The sequence below is a fragment of the Puma concolor genome, chromosome E2 (genome assembly GCF_028749965.1).
Source record: "Puma concolor isolate L17-30 chromosome E2, mPumCon1.1.hap2, whole genome shotgun sequence".
Classification (NCBI taxonomy): domain Eukaryota; kingdom Metazoa; phylum Chordata; class Mammalia; order Carnivora; family Felidae; genus Puma; species Puma concolor.
Genome location: NC_141681.1, coordinates 28215593 through 28233611, shown reverse-complemented (window position 1 = coordinate 28233611; position 18019 = coordinate 28215593). Strand labels below are relative to the sequence as shown.

The 18019-nt window shown below is 50.2% G+C and overlaps 1 long non-coding RNA gene across 2 annotated transcripts; it reads right to left on the bottom strand.

The window, feature by feature from the left end:
* Positions 1 to 8896: 8896 nt before the first annotated feature.
* On the bottom strand, positions 8897 to 17301 carry LOC147573442 (uncharacterized). 2 transcript variants are annotated; one of them, XR_015244778.1, is made up of 6 exons: positions 16822 to 17301; positions 16134 to 16703; positions 14262 to 14308; positions 13767 to 13936; positions 12413 to 12531; positions 8897 to 10989 (listed from the first exon to the last, which is right to left on the bottom strand). It is a non-coding gene; the product is annotated as an uncharacterized LOC147573442 (long non-coding RNA). The 2 variants fall into 2 exon arrangements; XR_015244777.1 differs by having other exon boundaries at positions 16134 to 17301.
* Between the last annotated feature and the right edge of the window lie 718 nt (positions 17302 to 18019).

Sequence of the window (18019 nt, the reverse complement as noted above, 5' to 3'; positions counted from 1 at the left end):
GCACCAAGATCTCTCTCTCTCTCTCTCTCTCTCTCTCTCTCTCCTGTTGCCCTTTTATGGCCCCACCCACTTCCCTCCCGCTCTCACCCCTCCTTAACCAGCTCCCCCTCCCCCCACCGTCCCTGCCACCACCAATCTGTTCTCTATTCCTATACTTTGGTCATTTCCAGACTGTTCTACAATTAGAATCATAAGTATGTAATCTTTGGGGAATGGCTTTTTTTTTTTTTTTCCCACTCAGCATGATTCTTTGGAGATTCATCCAAGTTGCTGCATGTATCAATAGTTCATTCCTTCCACTGCCAAGTAGTATTCCATGGTATGGATGGATGTACCACGGTTTACTTATTCATACATCCATTGAAGGATGTCTGGATTGTTTCCAGTTTGGGGCTATTATGAATAAAGCTGCTATCAACGTTCATGTACAGGTTTTTGTGTGAACATAAGTTTTTATTGCTCTGGGATAAATGCCTAGGCGTGCAACTACTGGGTCATATGATAATTGGATTTAGTTAAAAACAAAAACAAAAACCTGCCAAACTGTTTTCCAGAATGGCTATACTATTTTATATTCCCACCAGTGATGTATGAATAATCCAGTTTCTGCACAACCTTGCCAGCATTACAGTCGTCCCTACTTTTCTTTTTTTATTTTTTTAAAGCCATTCTGATAAATGTGTAGTGATATCTCACTGCAATTTAAATTTGCATTTTCCTAATGGTTGATGTTGTTGAACATCTTTTCATGTGCTAATTTGCCATCTGTGTATCTCCTTCAGTGAAATGTTTCTTCATGTCTTTTGTGCGTGTTCTAGTTTGATTATCTGCTTTTTTTGTTGTTGAATTTTGACAGCTCTTTATATATTCTAGATACTAGTCCTTTTTTGGATATGTGTTTTACAAATATTTTCTCCCAGTCGGTAGCTTGTCTTTTCATCCACTTAACAAGATCTTTCACAAAGTAAAATTATAAAATTTCAATGAAGTTCAAATTATTGACTTTTCCTTTGATGATTGTGTTTTTGGTACTAAGTCTAAGAACTCTTTGCCTAGCCCTTGATCCTGAAGATTTTCTCCTATGTTTTATTCTAAAAGTTCGAAATTTTTATGTGTTACATTTAAGTCTGTGATCCATTTTGAGTTAAATTTTGTATGAGGTATGAGACGTAGGTTGATGTTGTGTTTTTTCCCTTTAGACTGTAGATGTTTAATTGTTCCAGCACCATTGTGAGATTTTCTACAGAGATAATCATGGCATCTGCACACAGAGACAGTTTTATTTCTTCCTTTCCTATGTGTATGCCTTTTGCTTCCTTTTCTTGCCTTATTGCATTGGCTAGAACTTTCAATACTATATGGGGTAAGAGTAGTGAGAGCTGACATCTTTGTCTTGTTCATGGTCTTAAGGGAAAAGCTTTCAATTTCTTGAGTGGATTGTCATATAAATATCACTTGGATCCTGCTGGCTGATGGTGTTGTTGAGTTTTTCTATATCCTTACTGATTATCTAGTTGTCTATCAATAGTTGAGAGAGGGCTGTTGAGGTCCTCAACTATTATTGTGGATTTGTCCATTTCTCATCAGACCTATCAGTTTTTGTTTCATATATTTGGTAGTCCTGTTTTTTTGTTCATACATATTTAGAATTTGTTATATCTTCTTTATAGGGTCTTTTTAGTTGTATATACTGTCCCTCTCTGTCTCTATAATTTTCTTTCTTCTGAAGTCTACTTTAGTTGATATTAATATAGCACTCCTGCTTTCCTTTGACGAGTGTTTTCATGATATATCTTCTTTCATTTTTTAATATTCAAACTGTCTATATTATTGTATTTGAAGTGAATCTTTTAAAGATGGCATATATTTGGTTTGTGATTTTTTTAAGTTTATTTACTTTGAGGGAGGGAATGAGCAGAGGAAGGGCAGAAAAAGAGGGGGACAGAGGATCCAAAACGGGCTCTGAGCTGACAGATAGCAGAGAGCCCGATGAGGGGCTTGAACCCCTGAACTGTGAGATCATGACCTGTGCCAAAGTCAGACACTTAATTGACTGAGCCACCCAGGTGCCCCTTGGTTCATGGTTTTTAGTCCAGTCTGGCAATATCTACCTTTTAATTGATGTATTTAGACCATTTGCATTTAGTGTAATTATTAATATAGTAGAGCTTCAATCTGCCATTTCAATTTTTGTTTTGTCTGCTCCTTTTTTCATGTCTATGTTTTCTTTTTCCTGCTTCTCATGAGTTATTTGACCATTTTTCAATTCCACTTTGATTTGCCTATTATGTTTTTGAGTGTGTCTTTTTGTATAGCTTTTTAGTGAATGCTCTAGGTATTACATCATGTCTGTAACTTATCACGGTCTACTGGCACAGATGAGTTTGCCAGTTTGAGTTTGCTGATTTTGCTTGCTGCTTACCTCCCTCTAGATCCCTCTACCCTCCTCCATTTATAATTTAATTGCCTTTCCATTTTTCTCTTCCTTTTATTTTAGAACCGCATCAGGAAGTGTAATAATTTTTGCTTTAACTGTCAAACATAGTTTAGAAAACTCAAACTCAAGAAGAGAAAGACGATTGTATTTGCCCATGTTTTTACTTACCGTGTTCTTTCATCCCTCTTGATGTTCTTTTTTTTTTTTTCAATTTTTAAAAAATGTTTATTTATTTTTGAGAGACAGAGAGAGTGTGAGCTGGGGAAGAGGCAGAGAGAGGGAGACACAGAATCCAAAGCAGGCTCCAGGCTCTGAGCTGCCAGTGCAGAGCCCAACGTGGGGCTCGAATTCATAAACTGTGAGATCATGACCTGAGCCAAAGTCAGACGCTCCACCGACTGAACCACCCAGGCGCCCCTCATCCCTCTTGATGTTCTAAAGCTCCTTCCTTTGTTGTTTTCTTTCAGTTTAGAGAATTCCCTTTAGTCCTTTTTTTTTCAGGGTAAGTATAAATTCTCTTAGTTTTCCTTCATCTGAAAATGTCTAGGTTTTCCCTTATTCCTGAAGAACATTGCCACTGGGTATGGGATTCTGGGTTACCAGTTTCTTCTTTCAGCACTTGAAAAATATTTTGCCTCTTCTTCTGACCTCCATGGTTTCTGTTGAGAAATCTATTGTCATTCCAATTGTTTCCCTCCTATACCTAGGCTGTTGTTTTCCTCTGGCTGCTTTCAAGATTTTTCCCCTTCATCTTTAGTTTTCAGAAGTTTAATTTTGGAGTGGCTGTGTTTGGATTGTCTTCTTTGGCATTCATTCAGCTTCTTGAATCTGTAGGTTTACATCCTTTACCAAATTTGAGATGTTTCCAGTCATCATTTCTTCAATGACTTTTTCAGACCTGTCCTCTTTCTCCTCTCCTTCCGGGACTCTGATGAAACAAATATTAAATCTTTTGTTACAGTCCTACAAGTCCCGAGGCTCTGTTGCCTTTTTTTTTTTTTCCTAGTCTATTTCCTCTCTGTTGTTCAAATTGAGCAATTTCTATTGTTCCATCTTCCAGTTCACTGGTTCTTTCTGCTGTCTCCTTTATTCTGCTGTTGAGCCCACCCACTGAGTTTTTTATTTCAGTGATTGAAATAAAAAACTTTTTATTTCAGTGATTTTATTTCAGCTAAAATTTCCATTTAGCTTTCTTCACACCTTCTGTTTGTTTGCTGAGATTTTTTATTTTTTCATTTGTTTCAAGTGTATTTGTGATTGTTCGTTCAACCATTTTTTCTAAATCATGGATGCTTCAAAAGCTTTGTCAGACAATTCTAACATCTCTGTCATTTCGGTGTTGAAATTCATTGGTTGTCTTTTCTTATTCATCTGTGACCTTTCTGATTCTTGGTATGAGTGACGTTTTGAAATCTGGACACATTCATAGTATGAGACTCTAGATTTTATTTAAGCTTTCTGTCTTAGCTGGCATTGTCTGATTCTGCTCCCACAGAGGGGTGGGGAGGTGGTAGGGGGCGGCCACCACCTGGTTACAGCCAGGTGAAGATAGAAGTTTAGGTTGTCTGCTCTGCTTCTGTTGGCAAGTGGGGGTGCAGGAGTCCTCATTCTTCTTGGGCAGGGCTGTCCTCTACTGACACCGCAGTTAGGAGGTGGCCTCATTGCCACTGGGTGGTGGTGAAAGTCGTGACTTTGCACTAGACTTCCTGATACCGCCCCAGAGAAAAGGGAGAGGGGTGCCTCGATATTGCCAGGTCAAGTGGAAGCTGAGGCTCCCCATGTGGTATCCACTGGCATGGCAGCCGGGGAGCCCCATTGTTGGCTGGGGGAGACTGCTGAGGGTTGAAGACTAGGCTCCCCAGTTGAGCCTTTACTGGTATGGGTGAGGGTGGGGCCACAGAATTTTTGTTTTGTTTTTTGTCTTTGGCTGGAGTAGATGGTTATTGTCTCAAAGTTTTCTGTCTTGGCAGGATGCCCCTTTCTTGGTCCTTTCGCTAGACAGAGTAGGCTTTTGTTGGAGTTTTTGGTTGTTTGTTTGTGCCCATTGGCATTTCCGGGTTGCTGACTTCTTCAGCTCCAAGTGTGCAATGTACGAGGCCAAATGAAAATCCAGGGAACTCACCACTGTGTTCTTGCTTGGATCCCACCTTCCCAAGCCTGTCTGCCTTCTTCTTGCTGCTTTTCAGAGTCTTCTTGTATTTGTTTTACATATAAGTTCCAGGGTTTTTCCTTATACTTAGTGGGAGGAATAGAGAAAAGTGGAACTACTTTATCTTTCCAGAAGCAAAAGTGCCAACTCACTAAAGGTAAAAACCATAAATACCATCCCTGCTTTGCCCTTGAACTAAGTAATACTGTTCATCAAATCACAGGTTGGATGAGTGCCAGTTCATATATAATACTATATATGTAGATATTGTGTGTTTTGCAACACACAATGCTAAAGCTTTATGGAAGTGTAACTGACACACAGCAAAGTGCACATATTTAAAACGCATGGTGTGATGCGTTTTGACATAGGTATACTCATCAGTACAGCCACGACAGTGAACATGTCCGTCATTCCACAGTTTCTTCCCTTCCTCTCATCCCTCCTCTGCCCCTCCTTCACCCCTGTCAGTCCCCAGTTTGCTTCCTGTCACTCTATATTAGTTTGCATTTTTTACTAACTTTATAGATGTATACATAGGATGAAATACGACAGCAATAAAAGGAACAAACTACTGATAGAGGCAATGATACGGACGAATCTCAAAATAATTATGCTAAGAGAAAATGAAAGAAGGCAGACAAAAAAAAAAAAAAGAATATATATCGTATGATTACAAAAACACACACATACAGGGGCACCCGGGTGGCTCAGTCGGTTGAGCATGTGATGCTAAAATTTTTTTCTTAATGTTTATTTTTTGAGAGAGAGAGAGAGAGAGACAGAGTGTGAGTGAGGGAGGGGCAGAGAGAGAGAGGGAGACACAGAATCTGAAGCAGGCTCCAGGCTCTGAGCTGTCAGCACAGAGCCCGACATGGGGCTCAAACCCACAAGCTGAAGATCATGACCTGAGCTGAAGTCAGATGCCTAACTGACTGAGCCACTCAGGTGCCCCAAGCATCTGATTCTTGATTTCAGCTCAGGTAGGCCATGATCCTGGGGTCGTGGGATCAAGCCACACACTGGACTCCATGCTAAGCACAGAGCCTGCTTGAGATTCTTTCTTTCTTTCTCTCTCTCTCTCTCTCTCCCCCTCTGCCATTCTCCCCTGTTCTCTCCCTCTCCAAAATTAAAAAAAAATAAAAAATAAATTAAAAAAAACACACACACATACCCATATCGCAATAGAACATTTCACAACAGATTGTACACACATACACATATATATATATCACATCCCAAAATATGCAACTGTTTCATCCACATGCTACCTAAAATTACATATTTGCAAAATACTACTCTGAACAATCTTTTTAAGATCAAGTTTCCAAATCTGAACTCAGACGTTGTCCGAAGGAGGTGTTCGTTCAACCCTTGGGGGTAGGTGCAGGTAGGGGAGGCTGGGCTGCTGTGAATCTCGGGGAAAAGCCTTTTTAAATATTGCCTACAGGGGTGGCTGGGTGGCTCAGTCGGTTGGGCTTCCGACGTTGGCTCAGGCTCAGGTCACGATCTCATGGTTTGTGGGTTCAAGCCCTGCATGCGGCTCTGTGCTGACAGCTCAGAGCCTGGAGCCTGCTTCGGATTCTGTGTGTGTGTGTGTGTGTCTCTCTCTCTGCCCCTCCCCTGCTCACTGTCTCTTAAAAATGAATAAACGTTAAAAAAAGATTTTTTTTTTTTTTAATGGAGCCTGCAGACCTCTGGCTGTGAGGCCATTGGCAAATCCTTTCCCCTCCCGGAACCTGATGGCCCTCATGCTTAAAATCAAATTTATGAGTGAATGCCCTGCTCTGTCCTCCAGTGTCGGCCAGGGGAGGTTCAGTGAGGGTGGCACACAAGTGGGCACAGCTCTCCAGCTCACAGCCAGCGGCTCCAGCCCCGTTCAGTGGGCTCCGATGCTGGGCCTGGGGCGGGGGCAGGGCTGGGCAGCATCCTGGTCTCCTGCTGTGTTGGCTTTATTAGCTCCTTTAGCCCAAAGCCTGCTGAGCTCACCAGCCACTCTGGCCCCACCAGGCAGACTGATTTTGTTTTCTGACTTTTTTTATTCTGCAGCCAACACTCTTTCTAGGTTGGGAGACGAGCATTGCTTTTTGCCTGAGCATCATCAGGGTTTTCAGTTGCTCGTGGCCCAGTGTGTCTGGGAGGGAATGAACTTGAGCCGCTACAGTGGAGACTGATGGGGGGAGGGGTTGCAAACCCCACATGGCCTGCTTGAGAGACTGTTCTCTGCACAGGAGGGCCCCAGGCAGAGAAGGGCCGTGGCTTAAGTATGTAGGCTCTGGAACCGACCAACTCGTTCAAGCTTTGCTTTCACTGCTTGGGTAACTTCCCTAGCTTCTCTGTGCCTCAGTTTTGCTGTCTGTACAGTGGGGGTGATAAATTCTGAGGAAATACATACAAAGCCCTTGGAACAGGATCCTGCCCGTGGGGTGTTCCTCAAACAGGTTATAGTCCTCGTCCAGAGTATTTATTTTTGCCTGTTAGTTTTTGAAGTTTCCTACAATGGCCACATGTGAATTTTTCTATCTTTTTAAAAAAAAAAATTTTTTTTTAAGTTTATTTATTTTGAGAGAGAGAGCATGACTGGGGTAGGGGCAGAGACAGAGGAAGAGAAAATTCTAAGCAGGCTCTGTGCTGACACAGAGCCCATCGTGGGGCCAGAACTCACAAAGTGTGAGATTGTGACCTGAGCCGATATCAAGAGTTGGATGCTTAACCGACTGAGCCACTCAGGCACCCCGGTAATTTTTTAATTGAAAAATTCAGGGGCACCTGAGTGGCTCAGTCGGTTAAGCATCTGACTTTGGCTCAGGTCATGATCTCGTGGTCTGTGAATTTGAGCCCCACATCGGGCTCCGTGCTGACAGCTCAGAGCCTGGAGCCTGCTTCGGATTCTGTGTCTCCTACTCTCTCTGCCTCTCCCCTGCTCGCATGCACTCTGTCTCTCAAAAGTAAATAAACATTAAAAAAAATTTTTTTAAATTATTTAAGTACAAAAGCCGTTAGTTGGAATTAAGGGATGTGATTATTCCCTCTGCCACTCCCTCCCCCCGCCCCCGCTTCGAGTGGGTTGTTTGGGGGCGGGGTGTGGGCACAGTGCTCTGGGAGACTTATCCACTGGACTCTGATTACCCGTCTGGGTGCCGGGGACAACCCAGGCCTCAGGGCCAGACCCAGGTGCCCACTGGTGGGGAGCGGGCAGGAAAGAGGGAGCATTCCAAGACACTTGGAAATCCTGAGGACAGAGGCAGGGAAGCACCTGGGGGACGATCCCGGCTCTGTTGCAAGACCCTTCACCATCTGGAAACTCAATTTCCGCACCCCCCCCCCCGGCCCCCCGAATGGAAGGTTACATAAAATACTATCTGTGGAAGTATCTGCCCAGCACCTGGTGCCCAGAATGTTATCACGTGTTACTATTTTTAAATCATAAACAGTGCCCTGAGATTTTCTCCCAGGAACTGCAAAGCCCTTCTCCGGCGTTGACCCTTCCGGGTCCCTCGCCCCTGCTCCGTGTTTGCACATCACTTGACAGCTTACAGAGTATTTCCATCCACACTACCGCAGTATTTCCCCAGCCCCAGCCACTCCAACCACGTGATTTTGGGCCCAATTCAAGCATCTCCTGTACTGTTATTTGCTCAATATTTGAAATCCACTCACATTTTTCTTTTGCTTTGAGAACAATCAGTATCGATAAAATACCTCAAAAATAAAACAAACGCATTAAATGTGCGCTGGCTCACATTGCCTGCCTGACAGGCTCCTGTTAAAAAGGAGCTGAGCAAGTTGGTACTGAACCCACACTACCTACCGCTTGTCTGAGACTTTCCTTGGCAAGTCGGCAAAGGATGAAAAGAAAAATGAGCAGAGAATTGCTTTCTCATTGCACAACCCATGTTGGTTCGGGCTGTTTAGCGGAGTGTGACCCACATCATCCTGTTCGCTGTGGTGATGTGCGTTGACACTGGGGAAAACACCGTACTAGCCTTTGAACCTTGCAGTGGCAATCCAGAGTGTCAATCACAGTCCCCATTTCCCGGGTAGAAAAACTGAGGCCCGGTAAATAGAGGAATCAGTTCAAGATGAGGTAGCCATGTCAGAACTTGAACTAGAGACTGTGGGGTCTCTGTTTCTTGGGGCCTTGACATGACCTAGAAAGATGGGAGTCTTTGCTCCATGGTGGTCCCCCAGGGGGCCACCTGCAAGTCCCTCACCCCACCCCACCCCCATCCCCAGGTCTGCTCCCGGCAGGGGGTGGGGGGGGGTGGGAAAGGGTGGGCTCGGCAGAGCCAGTGTCATATGAGATGGGATCTGGAGGCTGGAGGAGTCCCCGGAACCCCCAGGCAAACCACCACCATCATCAGATTGGTGGATTCTTTTCAAATGTTGTTGGGGGAGGATGGCATTTGTGGGAACTCCCGCTTCTCTGCTGTAGGAGAGCACGAAGATCTGGGCCAGTTCACCAGTTAAGACGAGGCCCCAGACTGTCTCTCTCCCCCAGCTCCACAGTGACACAAACCAGCCTCCCCAGGAAACTTCACATCAAAGGGGAATGACCAGGAGGGGGGTGGAGAGGAAGGAGATGGGGCCCCCTCGCTCCCTCCGCTTCCTCCAAAGGAGGCTGGGCCAGGGGCGATTTCCGATGGATGCAGAGAGCTGCTCTCAGGAAGGAGGCAGAATTCCAGCCCCGCCTCCCCGTGCACAGCTCTGTCTGAGGCCACTTCTCTCTGGGCCGCCTTCCTGAACACTCGTGTGATATGCTAATAGGTCTGACAAGCTGTTCCCTGGACAGGCACGCTAGCCAGCAATGGAGGGAGGCTGAGTGCTTGGGTCAGCCTTCCCTCCCTCACTGGTTCATTGGCTCATTCAACAAACATGTGAGCACCTACTCTGTGCCAAGCACTGGACACAACAAGAACAACCTGGCCCTTGAGGAGTTCATGGTCTAGTGAAAGTGATAGGCATTGATCTAAAAACTCAGTCACAGCTGCAACTGTGGGAAGGGCAGAGAGGGTGAGGGAGGGGTTATCTGGGGCCAGAAGAGATGGGGAGAGCTGACATGTCTAGGAAGGTGTACAGAGGACAGAGGAAGTGATGAAAGCAAAAGAGTGAGTTAACTAGGTGAAGAGGGGAGGGAGGGTGTTCTGGGACGGGCGGAACTGCACATGCAAAGGCCCTGTGGCACAAGAGATCCTGCTCTGTATAAGACTGTGGGAGGAGGCCAGAGTGGTTGAAACACAGAGGGAACAGGGGCAGTGTGGTGCTAGGTGCGGCTGGCCACACAGAGTCTTGAAGGCCAGTTCAAGGGTTTGGTGTCCATCTTAATAGAAATGGAGAATTTGTCAAGGGTTAAAAAAAAATCTTTTTTCAATGTTTGTTTATTTTTGAGAGACAGAGAGGGGGTGAGTGTATGAGCAGGGGAGAGGCAGAGACAGACGGAGACACAGTATCCGAAGCAGGCTCCAGGCTCTGAGCTGTCAGCACAGAGCCTGCTGCGGGGCTTGAACTCATGGACCGCAAGATCATGACCCGAGCTGAAGTGGGATGCTGAAACAACTGAGCCACCCAGGTGTCCCAAGTCAAAGCTTTTCAAACAGGGAAGGAGACAGGATCCAATCTGCATGTTGAAAAAAATCCTTCTGGCTGCCCTGAGAGGATAGATGGAGGGGCCTGAATGGAATTGTGGGGAGCAAGACAGGAAGGGAAGACAAGTTTTGCAGGTGAGAGGTGGTATGGCTAGGGGAGTGACAGGGGTGGTGGCAGGGGACAGATCTGAGGGATCCTCAGGAAGTCAAGCGTCTCTGACTCCTTGGTGACTAGCCACTGGGAGCCAAGAGAGTCAGGGATAAGAAAGAAGAAAAACCTGGGCATCTGGGTGGCTCAGTCGGTTAAGTGTCAGACTCTTGATCTCGGCTCAGGTCACGATCTCACAGTTTGTGGGATTGAGCTCGCATCGGGCTCTGTGCTGACAGTGCAGAGCCTGCTTGGGATTCTCTCTCTACCTTTCTCTCTCTGCCCCTGCCATGCTTGCTCTCTCTCTCTCTCTCTCTTTCAAAAATAAATAAATACATACATACATACATACATACATACATACATACATACATAAGTAAATAAAATAAAAATAAAGAAAAGAAAAAAGAAAGATCCAGAGACTAACACCATGGTGTCGATTCTTCCACACGTGCGGAGAGAAAACCAAGCCCACGTTGTGTGCTACATTCAAATCTCATTTTTCACTCACCCTGCAGCCTTCCTTAGGATAGGGTTCTACATGTGACCGGTTTTTCTTGCATTGTGCCAGTTTGCCGTGCGGAGGATTTCTACCCCTTTGCCCCTCGGGGACATACACCGGAGAAAACTTTCCCAGTACACATAAGGCCAACACGGTTGTGTCCACTGCCTGAAGAAAACGCATATTGACCAAAGGCTATAATGAATTCCACGAATCGTTTAAATGAACCTGTGCCTCATCTGCTCTGAGGCATCCGTGCTTCCGCTTGACAGGAGTCGTACCTATCTGGGGGAAACACGTAGATTTGAGGACCCCCTTGCCTCTCTGTGAGCCCCCACCCCAAGTCGGAGACAGAGAGATGCCTGGAGAAGTCATTCCCCACGATTGTGCTCGTCCTCTGGCGGAGTGGTGAGAGCCAGGAGGGCTTCTCAGTGGGGGAGACATGGGTAAGGTCGGGGGAAAGATGTGGGGATAAGGCCGGACCTTCAGTGATGTCTAAAGCCAGGGGTGCTCTGTCCTGGGGACCCACCCCCTGGCCATTCCCTGAAGCAGATTGGTCCCTTGGCAGCGACAAGTTCCCTGCTACGACACCTAGTGCAAAATGAAAATGTGGGGCTCCCTTTAGAATTGCTCATTGCAAGCTGGCAACAACAGAGCATTAAAGCAAGCATGAGGTCCTTCCAAGGACAGGGCCCAGTGTGACTGCACAGGGCACAGGCCCATGAAGCCAGCCTTCCTTGGCGGTCTCTCCCGTCTAGAAAAGAGGTGTGTTAGGGGTATGGAGCAGCAGAAAGGAGGTGAGGGACGCCAGCTCGTGGGTGTGTCAGTTAAGAAAGAGCCAAGGGCCAGCCCAACCCAGCGCAGCCCAGCCCAGCCCTGGTTCACTGCCACTGTAGCTGGGACCCTCTGGGGCCTCTCTGAGGCTGCCTGGCAGGCTGACGGAGTGGATGGACAGGGCAGGGGGAAGAAGCAGATGCGGCCAGAGATCCGGCAGACGGGTGTGCACAGAACACCTTTGCGGCCACAAGCTTTGCAGAAGAGCACAAAGGCTGATTCAGAGCCAGAGGAAAGGGAAAGGCGGTGGCCAAGGTCACCGTGGGCTAGGGGGTGCAGATCTGAGGGCTGCCCATAGAGCCAGGAGAGGAATGCTGAGGTTAACAACAGTGTGAGCAACCGTGGCCCTTCCTGGCTCTGTGCTTGGGCCTCAAAGCCTCCCATTGAGACCGGTGCCATTGTCACCCTTTTAGGGAAGAAATGACAGACCTTAGATGTCCTGCCTCCCACCCTCCTGCTCTTCCTTGTCCACCTCTAGCCACGCCCTGCAAGGGACAGAGGGGGAACAGAGGCCCGGGGTGGTGGAGGACTGGCCACCGGTGGCAAGGGGGGAATCCCAGGGGTCCCCACTCCCAGAGCGGGCTCTGCCTCACGGTGGTTGCCCAGCATCCTTGCAGAGCCCCTACCTGCTCCTCCTCCCTTCCCAAACCGCCGGGGGGCCAGGGGCAGTGGCAGGTGCACGTGTGTGTTCAGGACGTGCAGTGGCTTCCCCTTCCCCCAGCATCTAGAGCCAAGGCTAGCGCCATGGCCATCTCACCTGTCCTGGTCGACCCCCAGATGTTGTCCCTGGCTCCTTGGTTACTGTTTTGGGATCAGGTGTGCGGTAGCCCTTCCACTCTATCTGGGTTTGATCGTCCATAGAAAAATTAATGGTCCCTGCAAATAAAGAAGCATAACAACAGAGGAAGGCTTTTTAGACAATCAATTAAAAGCCTAGGAGCGGGATTATCTCATTGAAATATCAATTTTTAATAGCACCGCATCTTTGAGTTTCCTCTCAAAAAACTTTGCACACTCCATCTGCCTGCTCTGGTTTATAACTTCGTCTCTTGCTGCCTTTGACCGACCTGAACCTCTGGGACTGGCCTTGGGCCACCCAGAGCAGACGCCTGAGATGGAGCACGGAAGGTCATTCATTCATTCGTTCCTCCATTCACTCATTCATTCATTCGTTCGTTGAACACTCAGTGAGGTCCTGCTGTGTGGCAGGCGTAGGCACTGGGGGATACGAAGGTGACTAAAAAGGACCAAGAATTCTAGCCCTCAGAGAATTCACTGGCTGACAGGGGAGCAGGAAGTCAGCACCGGCCAGGTGAATAAATGGGCAATTACAAAAGGAGAAGTCATCCAGAAAAATCAATGTCAAGGGACTGGGATGGAGGTTAATGGGCATAGGAGAGGGAATATCTGTGTGGCTAGAGGAGCCAGGGAAGGATGTGAAGGAGGGGAAGATGTTTCAGGGCAGAAGGAACAGCGTGCCTGCAGACTGGAGGCGGGAACGGGTTTGGGGCGCTGAAGGAGTAAACAGGCGGCCAGTGGGCTGGGACACAGTGAATGAGAGGGACATGGCAAGAGAGGAAGGGGACGCCACGCGGACCTCGGAGGGCCCGGAGGCCGGGGAGGGGCACCTGTTACTTGCAAAGTGCACCAGGAGCCGCCGGTACAGAGGTCCCAGCGTCTGTTCCGGACAGTGGTGGCCCTGGTTCAAATCCTGCCTCTTAGTTGCTGTGACACCTGGGGAAGCTGCTGGGGGCCTCAGCCTCAGTTTTCTCACCCAGTGAGGTGGGAGAATAATTGTGATGCCTCACTGGGCTGCCATGAGCATCAAAAGAAACAAGAGGCCGACTGCCTGGTGTGGCCCCTTTTTTCTCTGTCCTCCTTAGCTTGGCAGCTTCCTCTGGTCAGCCCTTGGGGGGAACGGGGTGATCAGATAAACTTCATCTGGTAAGAGACGCCCACCGGCCAAATCTCCAGGGATTTTGTTACACACATCATTTCAGCCAACAGGGTGGGGTTGGTGGCGGGGAGGCTGTGGTCCAGGAACAGACAAAGCTGCCTTTGCTTTCCAGTGCGACCCCGCTGAACCCCATTCCATCCTGAAATCAAGATACCTGGGCAACTGGGTGGGTGGTCAGGTGGAACTTCCTGAGATTGGACAGAGGGCAGGGGGAGTGGAGCGTGGCTGGGTGGGTGGTACATGCAGGCAGAGGCAGATCCCCGACAAAGGTCCCCACCCCGTACGGACAGGTGCACTGGCCTTCCACACAGACGTGGCAGGGTCCTGGGACAAAAGCGAACAGTCCTGCTGGGAGCTGAACCTCATGCTGGGAGCTTGGCAAACGTGCTTTCTAATCCCTACGGCACCCCATGGTACATCTGTGGAAACTGAGGCCCAGGGAGGCAGAGCTTCCTGCCTATTAGTGGTAAAGGTGAATGCACATCTGTTTGGCTGTGCTGTCTCCAGTTATTATAATAATGGAGGAGGTTAAAGGACTGAAGGGTCACAACCCTATTAAAAGGGCCCAGGGAGTCCCAGGTCACACTTCGCTCTCTAAACCTCAGTTTACCCATCTAGGTAGTGAGATCCCCAACTCTGAGCTGCCTACCTTAGAGGATGAAGTGGGCTGCTGGATGAGAGAGGGCCTTGCAGAGTCTCTGAAGGGAAGAGGGCTTGATGTCAGAGGTTCTTTCCATCATTAGCTCCCTCCTGCCTCCCTCCTGCCTGCTCTGAACCGGCTCAGCCCTGTGCTGACGGCTGTAGCTGAGAACAACGGCCTTTAGATTTGCCTGGGTTCCAGTCCCAGCCCTGTCCTCTCCTGGCTGGTCCCTTCCCTCTCTGGGCCTCGTTTTCCCCATCATGCCCTTGTGCACCTATATAAACATGAAATGACAGCTGGCGGAGGGCGTCAGCTCTGAAGGACCCTCTCCCTCCCTCCTGGGGAGATCCAGATTCCCAGAGGCAGGACCTGGGCCCTCAGAGCTGGAGGGCCAGGTGTGAGCAGCTTGCCAGGAACTGTCACGCAGTCCCAGGCCACTGATGTAGGTGTGGAGACAGTGCTGGCAAAGCCAGTGGGGATGGGAGAGAGGCCACAGCAAGGGGCCCGTCTGGACTTTATCGTAGAGTCACAGGGACCTGAAACCAAGGCCACTTGGGGCACGTGCTTAAGGGCATGTAGAGAGCACTCCCAGGGCCAGGATGTGGAGTGAGGCTGTATTTGTCTAGCAGTGGGGAGCCACGGCTAGTTCTTGAGTGGGGGAAGGGGAGGCTAGGATGCTCCTCTCTGACTTCAGGAAGCCTGGGAAAGGGGAAAGCCACAGAGGAAGGCTACCTCCTGCGGAAGTGGGGGTGGCCCGAGCACCATGGAGACAACCCCCAATGCAGCTGGGTCTGTGGGGTTGGAGGAGAACTGGGAGGCTTTCCGGGGAGCCCCGCTCCATTGGGAGGAGCCCGACTGGGGCCTGGGAGGCAGCTGGCATCTTGCAACCCTGCAATTAGTAGGCGGAGGAGCTGGGGGGGGGGGTGCCGAGAGCTGCAGCTGGTTGATGGGTGCTGCCTCTGCGTCTGAGGTCCCTCCCGCTGCCCCAGAGGGGTGCCCAGGGTGGCTGGCAGGCCCCAGGCAGACAGGGCACTGGATTCTTGGGAGGGAATGCAGAGCATAGGGAAAGCCAGGAAAACAATACTAACAGTAAAGTCGTATTGTTGGACGTGGGTTTGGACAACCCAGGTGCTATTGTCCTCATTTTCAGATCGGGAAATGAAAGCCCAGAGGGATAGAAGCCAGCAGACAGACAATTGGAAGGGGCTGGGGCCCAATACCATGTTTATCTGGAGGGCTCGGGCGCAGGGGGGAGGGTCACTCCCTGTACGGTACGGATCTCAATGCAGGTGACCCTGGGGGCTGCCCAGTAGAGTCGGGTTGGCAAAATGACGTCAGGAGGCCGAGCCTTCAGAGGACTGACTCCAGAGCCCCCAGCCTGTCCCTGCAGGGGGAGGAGGGGCTGGGTGGGGCAGTCTGGCCCAGCCGGTTCTCTAGCCTGTCTGGGCACCCCAGGCCTGTGAGGAGAGGCCTGGCACCACCACCCCTGGGCTGCTGCTGCTTTCCTACTCGGCCCTCTGCCCTGGGAGACTTCTTATCTGACCAGCAGAGAGTCCCATCCAGGACCAGTCCTGCAGGTACTGCAGTGGGGCTGGATTTGGGGGGTGGTTCTGGCTTCAGCCTTCTACCAAGCCATCCATCTCCCTCCCTCCCTGCCTCCCTTCCCTCCCCTTTCCTTCCTTCCTTCCTTCCTCCCTCCCTCCCTCCCTCCCTCCCTCCCTCCCTTCCCTTCCTTCCTCCCTTTCCTTCCTTCCTTCCTTCCTTCCTTCCTTCCTTCCTTCCTTCCTGTTCTAGCTTCAGACTTCTATCATATCATCCAACCATCCATCCTTCTCCCTCCCTCCCTCTCTTTCCTGTTCCAGCTCCAGCCTTCTACCATACCTTCCATCCATCCGTCCTTCCTTCCTTCCTCCCTTCCCTCTTTCAAAGATGCCCACTCAGTCCAGGCTACCGTGACAGCTGCTGGCAGGATTCTCTGGCCTCCAGGAGCATCTGGTGGGGCAGGCAGGAGAAGCAGACGAGTACACAACCCCTTAAGACTCTACGAATGAACAAAGTAGGCTGAGCTTTGAAGGACTGGTGGGGCTTTGATGGGGGAGGGGCAAGGCTGGTGGCAGTAGGGGGTGCAACTTGGCTGGAGCTGCAGGGTCTCTGGAGAAGTGGAGTGGGGTAGGGCTGCAGGGGAGGGCAGGGGCTGCACCACGTGGGGCCTTGCCTTGGAGAGGTGGGGTAGGGAGCCGTCCTCGAGAGCTCGGACTCTGGCCTCGGATCCATCGGACCTGGAATGGCAACATCACCACCAACCAGCTGTGTGGCCTTGGGATAGTTACTTGCCCCCTCTGAGGCTCTGCATCCTCGGTGAAAAGTGGGAAGATGATGGTAGCGCCTGCCTCAGCGGGTGTGAAGTGCACGGCGTGGCTCAACACGGTTACCCGTTCTCGGAAGTCACCCCTGTGTTGACGAGGAGCCGGTAAGAGTTCCGAGCTCATGGCTGACACGTGTCCCTGGACTGACTATACCTCACCCTGACCCTGGGCCAGTGTCTCCCCTTCTTGGTCAGTTCCCTCACCTGTTCAAGGAGAGACTGGACCGGACCAGAGGAAAAACCCTCAGGTTCCTCCGGGGGCCGGGCAGTGATGTGAATGAGGTGCACGAAGAGTAAGGCTGCAGGGAGCGGTGGGGACTATGGCCCGCCCAGGTGCCTGTGCCAGGCAGCACCTGCCCCTCCGCCCAGCGGCTGCAGTCACGTGTGAGCGTGAACCTGACGTGGTCCGATGTGCCGATTCCTCATGAGAAGGAAACCCTCATTTTTCTGAGAAGCTTCCCATTGTTCATATTAGCAATGCGTTTAATATAGTTTTCAAAGTATCACGTGAGCCAAAGCTGCTGCCGCCACCACCGCGAACGCAGGACCAACAGGCTGCGAGCAGGGAGGCAGCACATTCCAGGCCTGGAGAATCTTCCAGTTCCGCGTCTGCCCCCCCCCCCCCCCCCCCCCGCCGAGACTTTGATCTTCCCTTGGAGGCTGATGGGGGAGGCCAGACCCTCTCCTCACTGCCGTTCTCGGGAGCGCAGCCGGGCTGGAATGGGGTCTGCCCGGGGCCTGGGGAGGCGGCTCTCAGGGCTGCTGTCAGTGAGGGCCTGGCTCCTGGGGGTCAAAGGGCAGGCAGCATTTCAGCCCCTTCTGGGACTGACTTCCTGTTTGGGAGAGAAAACAGAAAGGCCCCAGCAGGAAATGGGTCTTCTTCCCTTCTCCCCACAGTGCTTTTTCCGCTTTTTCCACTGGCTCTGGCCTGTGGGGAAAGACCCATGGTGGAGGGAGGGGGGCTCCCCATGGCTGGGTCTCACCCACTCCTTCCTTTGCCCTTGGAGCCCAGGAGGGAACCTGAGGCCTCTCCGCCACGATAGCAAATCCCACCTCACCAGCACTGCTAGGTCACTGATCACCAGCTGGGCTCCTGACACCCCTTACGGCCCAGCACTGGGGCCTTGGGGGCCCCCTCAGACTGGGCCACAAGAGAGAAAGCACGGGGTGCAGCTCCCCACCACAGCCACAGAGTCTCTTTCCCAATTGAAGCGAACTCCTCTTTGGTGCCAGGCCCCTGCTCAGAGCCACAACTGCTCCTTGCATACCCCCTGAGCACAGGGAACTCACCCCTTCTGCCTGCTAAAACACAATGTTGACGGAGCCTCTTTCTGCAGAAAGCAGGCCTGCTGCTGAGAATTCATCCAAGGGCAGGTGTCTCAATGCCACCTAGACTTGCAGA